Source organism: Vombatus ursinus, unplaced genomic scaffold (assembly GCF_900497805.2).
Source record: "Vombatus ursinus unplaced genomic scaffold, bare-nosed wombat genome assembly UNPS02011353.1, whole genome shotgun sequence".
Taxonomy (NCBI): Eukaryota; Metazoa; Chordata; class Mammalia; order Diprotodontia; family Vombatidae; genus Vombatus; species Vombatus ursinus.
In genome coordinates, this window is record NW_020951131.1 from 2780476 (window position 1) to 2786582 (window position 6107).

The following is a 6107-nucleotide window of genomic DNA, read 5'->3' on the forward strand; positions in this document are numbered from 1 at the left end:
TGCCCCAAGTGCGTGACGACTTCCTTTGGGGGAATGGGTGGAGAACGGTTTGTTGTAATGGCCATGAAGGTGGCTGAAGCTGGGGAGCATATAGGACGTGGTCAGGAGTCAAAGGCGCCACGGTTGGCCATCGCCAGTCATCTGACTTTGGTGCTGCCACTGGACGTGGGTGACTGGAGGAGAGAGTGAGGCTGACGGCTTGGTGTGGCTCTCTCCGCTTTGGTCGGACATGAGTGAGTCAAGATCTTGCCCTGTGATGTCACTGGTCCTCTTTGAAAGGAAGGATGAGGGGGGGCAGCTAGGTGGCGCAGTGGATAGAGCACTGGCCCTGAAGTCAGGAGGACCTGAGTTCAAATCCAGCCTCAGATCAAACACTCGACGCTTGCTAGCTGTGTGACACTGGGCAAGTCACTTAACCTCAATTGCCTCACCAAAAAAAAAGAAGAAAGGAAGGATGAACAAGAGACCCGTCAATCCGTCTGCCGCCCTTCCGTGTGTGTTTGCAAGAGTTAAAATGATGCAGCGTGCGCCCTTTCTTTCCTCTTCTTCCTGTGTATCCTGTAATGAATGGGAAGGCTGTTTAATGTATCACCTCATTTCATACTGCATTTGCCAAGAAACTGCAATTTTGTTGAACATCAGGATTGAATTCTTAACCGACTAATCAATTTTTGTACTAAGTTAAAACGCCTGCTATTAACGGACAGCTCCAGCCATCCATCAGGGGTACAGTAGATTGACGGTGGTCAGCAGTTATGCTAATCGTCCTTATAAACCAGAGGCTTATGAATTGCGTCTCATAATTCCACATTTTTTTAAAACCTTGGATCACGTTCTCCCTCCCCCGACGTTATTGATCCGCGCTCTCTCTCTCTGCGCTTTTCGGAGCTGTGATGAATGCTGAGGGATGCCTCCCTGTCCCTCATCCGTTCTGAGCCCCGGCCTGGTGGCAGAGAGGATGGAAAGGGTTCGTTTGTTCTGGCACGCCACCGTCGGATCGGGTTTGGTGAACGCAAGACGAATAGAGCCTTTTTAATGAAACCCTCCGTTCAGTGCAGTTAAGGGATGACCAGGTGAAAATAACAGCGGCCCCAAGCTCACTGACCAAATCCATTTTCCTTCCAGGGTCTCACCAGGGAAGTTGGCTGAGGCCCATGAAGCCCAGCTCTCGCGGAGTCGACGAACCCGTGTTGGCGTGTGAGTCGCATGGTCCGTGCACAGCCTGGTCTTGGTGAGTTGAAGCCTCCTGTGCGGGTTCGAGGGCCCTTGGGTTTTATCTGGATCTCTTTGGGAACGGCTTTGATGCATAGGTATAGGCATAGACAAGCAGGTATCACTGCTTGTCTTGCAGGGTCATGTATCCGGGGTCTGTGGAAGATCTGGTACTGGTGGTCTGGGGGCTGGTCAGTGCTGAAAGGTGTCGGGGTAGGGGCGGGCAGCTCTTTTATCTGTTGTGTTCAAGGGGTAACCACGTGGCTGAAGTGGAGACTCCCACAGGATCATGGGGGAAAGAACAACAGAGAATCACAGGGTACCCTACTGACCCCCCCGAGCTAGCCTCTTCCCATTCAAGCTTGACCTTGACACAGCCATTGACTTTCATCCCCCCGGGCCCTGGGAGCTGCCCCCAGGGAGTCCTTCATGGACTGGCCTTCAGGCCGTGGCAGAAATAAGTGTTATATAGGGAAGAGAAGGGTGGTCTCCTCAGGGCTGCCCACCCCCTTATTTCCTCAGTCAGAAAACTGGAAACGTCCCTCTTGGTATTGAGGTGGTTCAGAGCTGGAGGGGCAGGAAGCTGGGGTCCTGGACTGGAAGAGGAGGGCCACGGCTTGGGAAGGGATAGCCCCATTGGGCAGACAAAGCCTCATCTTTGAAAAACCAGAGGATTCTCAAGACTGCAGCGGTGATTAATTCACTGGTTCACTGCAGAGAGATTTTGCAGCGGTTCCGGGATGAGTCTATGGGAATTACCCAAATAGGAAACGAGTCAGAATGGAGGTCGCATTATTACTTCTATCACAGTAATAATTAGAAAGAATGAAAGCATATTAGGGGAAAATTGTCTGCTGCTGAAATTGTATCATTTCTAATGGCCTTAAGTCGGAGCAATATTCTCGGGCAAAATAAATTTTAAGAAAAAACAACCACCCTCTCTCAAGGCAGGCCCTTCTTGGGACCTGAGGCTTTCAGGGTCCTCTGGGGCTTTCTGAAGACAACCTGGTTAAATGGTCAGTGCCAGGAAGTCTTCCTCTTCAGTGGCATCATGGAGGGAGGGAGGGAGGGAGGGGAGGAGGCTGGTGGCACTACCCACATGTCCGCAGACCAAAGAGCTTCATTAATACAGCCTTTGGGGGCAGATTTCCTCCCACAGCCTGATTCTAGTGTGGAACTTGGCCTTTTGTTTTGCTGTGGTTGCCCAAACCCCCTTCTCATGAAGTGCTCATTGATCGTATGCCAACATGCCAAAGGACCTGTGCGCCCTCATCCTTGTGGCCAGTCCTTTCCATGGTGCAGATTGCGGCCCATCCTTCTCTGCTGTCCCGTGTGACTTGCCCGTGTTCTCCCAGAAGTTCACCAGAGCGGACCCACTTACTGTTGGGAAGCCCTTCCTGTCTCCTCCCGGGCTCAGGTGGCAATACGTGCAGCCCACTAGCCCAGAACTGAATGGGAGGAGAGAGTGGGCTGGACGGCCTTTGGGAAAGTGTGGAGTTTTCCCCTGGGTTGTAAGCATTTAATTTAGAGAAAAAGAATCCAGTTTTCTCCTTCAGTGATCTGCTTAACCCCTTAATTTAAGGGAAGGGAAAAGACAGTGCATGCATGTGTATCACCTCCCCCACCACACACACCTCCTCCTCCTTCTCTCTCTCTCTTTCTCATGCTCACATTCTCTTTGTCTCTGTCTCTCTCTCTGTCTCTCTGATTCTCTCTGTCTCTTTCTCTGTTACTGTCTCTCTGATTCTCTGTGCCTGTACGTGTGTCTCTGTCTCTCTGATTTTTTTTGTCTCTCTGATTCTCTTTGTCTGTCTCTCTCTGTCTCCGTCTCCCCCCACTTCCGCCTTTCTCTCTCTTCTCCCCCTACCCCCTCGTTTTGAGTTGGACCCCGCTGCTCTAGACAAACTTCCTTGCCTATCTGAGAAGGACGGTTCCGGTATCCTCCAGCCTAAAGACGTCTAGGGATGGGGAGCTTGCTGTCCCAGCTGGGGAGATGGGGAGAGGGGGGAGCCGCCAGACTGGGTGGAGCTCTGCAAGAAGGTCCGGGTGGGGAGGGAATGTTTGGGGAATGTGCCTTCCCGAGGTCACGCAGGCCGCCTCATCCCGCTCCGCCACAGCTGCCTCCAGTGATCATTAAAATAAATGTTTGCCAAATTAATTGTAACAATAATAATGAAGGAGCCGATGAGGAGAACATGATGATGGTGATGGTTATGATGGTGATGGTGATAGTGGTGGTGGTGATGATGATGATGGTGGTGATGGTGATGATGATGGTGATGGTGATGGTGATGGTGATGATGATGGTGATGATGGTGATGGTGGTGATGATGGTGGTGATGGTGATGGTGATGGTGATGATGATGATGGTGGTGATGATGATGATGGTGGTGATGATGATGATGGTGGTGATGGTGATGATGATGATGGTGGTGATGATGATGGTGGTGATGATGATGGTGATGATGATGATGGTGATGGTGATGGTGGTGATGATGGTGGTGATGATGATGATGGTGATGATGATGATGGTGGTGGTGGTGGTGATGATGGTGATGGTGGTGGTGATGATGATGGTGGTGGTGGTGATGATGGTGATGATGGTGGTGATGATGATGGTGGTGGTGATGATGATGATGGTGATGATGACGATGATGATGATGATGATAGTGTTAATTCCCTGTTGAATTAACCAGGCTGCAAGCCCTATTTTTACTCTAAAGGTGATAATGGAGTTAATGTAATAGGATCCTTTACGGCTCTATGTAAATGTGAGTTACTAATCATTATTTTGAAAGCCAGCCTAATGAGCCTGGCATAGTGGGGGGAGTATGATATTGGGAGTCAGGAGACCTGAGTGCGAGTCCCAGGTCTGTGCTGGCACCCGTCAGCCCCCGCCTGCGCCTCACTCAGGCTGACCGCCTGTTCCCTGGAAGGGCGGGAGTAACCAACTACAGCCCGCCCATCCCCCTGGTATTGAGGTTACCCCCATGAACAAGGGCAGGGGTGTGGCTCGGAATCCCTCTGGCCGGCCCCAGGGGATCTGATACTTCGAACTCCCAGCTGATCAGGACTGTAGAGCTCTCTCATACATCAGCCACCGGAGCAGAGGGTCAGCATCGAGGGTCCAACTTCCCGGTGCCGTGATGTGTTCATTAGCTGAGGGCCCTTGTGCCTCGATCCAGAGACCTTCCTGCCTGAGGTGCCTGTGAGGGCCTGTGCAGGAAGATTGGGTAGACTGACTAAAGCCCAAGGACCTGCCCATGCTGCTTTCCACCTGGGCCGCCTTAGACAGGTGACCTCACCTGCTGGGGCCTCCCTGGGAAATGAGGGACACCAATCTGAGGGCCTTTGTGGTCAGTCTATTCCAAGTGCTAGGTCTGTGATTCTCGCTCACGCCAGGGTATGAAAACGTGGCTTCAGGTTATGCTAGTGCGGCCAGGATGGAGATGCTTGGCTTTTTCAGAGGGGTCAGGGATTGTTTCTTCTGAGTGGAAGCCTCACTCTACACCCCGGTCCCTCCCACTTTCTTCCTTGTAAAGGTACTCATCTGTGTCCATTTGGTGGCTCTGCCCCCACCGTAAAACCCCAGGAGAGCGGGAGACTGTTGGGTTTTTTCCTGGTTCTTCGCGTCTATCACAGTGGTCTGTGCCGGACACATGGGATTCGTTATCGTGAACTCATCAGGGCCTGGCTGCATTGGGTCTGTCGAACCAGCTGGAGTCTTCTCCACGTCCATAGTCTTCCATCAGGGCTGTCCGGTTCCTCCGATCGATGAGTCACATCCAGGTTTCCGGGGGCTTTGCTGAGAATGTGCACCCGATCGATTGTTCTTCCTCCTCCTCGGATCTGCACTGTCTGCCGCACTCCTCATTTGTGGCTGGGTGGGGTTCTTCTCATCGCATCCACCTATCACAGAGCCACATATCTCAGTTCCTTAAGAGGAGAGGGGGCTCTTCTGCTCTCTCGTGTTCTGGGGTTTCAGGGAAACATCTCCCTTCAGAATGGGCCCTGCCTGTAGTCACCAAAGCTGCCAACATGTTGACCAAGAGTGTAGACTTGGAGAAAATGGAAAGGGGTGTCTCGTCATACAGTAACATGATGCCCTACCACAGACATAGCGGGTGGATGGTGGGCCTGATAGGTGGCATGAGCAGAGTGCTCTGGCCTAGCACAGATAGATAGAGTGTCTGACCAGTACTGGCTCTCTGAGCCTGGGCAAGTGGCTTGGCGTCTCAGTGCCCTGGTCACCTCTGAATCTCCAGGTTACAAATTAGTCATCCTCTGGCGACTTTGGAAGGAGTCTCTGTACTTACCCATGAAATCACTGGTCAGGACAAAACTGGGTCAATAGACAGAACTCTGGGGTACTTCTTTATTCAAACCCTTCCCCCTGGGACCATTTATCAGTCCACCCGCCCATCCATCCGTCTGTCCATTCATCCTTCCATCTGTCAGTCCCTCCATTCATCAGTCCGCCCGCCCATCCATCCGTCTGTCCGTCCATCCTTCCATCCATCAGTCTGTCCATCCATCCTTCCATCTGTCAGTCCCTCCATCCATCTGTCTGTCCATCCGTCCTTCCATCCATCTGTCAGTCTGTCTGTCCTTCTATCCATCAGTCTGTCCATCCATCAGTCTGTCTATCCATCCTTCCATCTATTAGTCTGTCCATCCATTCATCCATCCGTCCTTCCATCCATCAGTCTGTCCATCCATCAGTCTGTCTGTCCTTCCATCCATCATCAGCCCATCCATCCTGCTATCTATCCGTCTGTCTATCCATCCTTCCATCTATTAGTCTGTCCATCCATCCATCCGTCTGTCCATCCGTCCTTCCATCCATCTGTCCATCCATCTGTCCGTCCATCCGTCCTTCCATCCATCCGTCAGTC

At 51.9% G+C, this 6107-nt stretch overlaps 1 protein-coding gene across 1 annotated transcript in view; it reads left to right on the forward strand.

Moving 5' to 3' along the window:
• The first annotated feature begins 1121 nt into the window (after positions 1-1121).
• Positions 1122-6107, forward strand: part of CTBP2 (C-terminal binding protein 2) — a 126371-nt gene continuing 121385 nt past the window's right edge. Inside the window, exon 1 of the mRNA XM_027855920.1 lies at positions 1122-1231. The gene's annotated coding sequence lies outside the window, so the exon portion shown is untranslated. The remainder of the gene's footprint in view (positions 1232-6107) is intronic.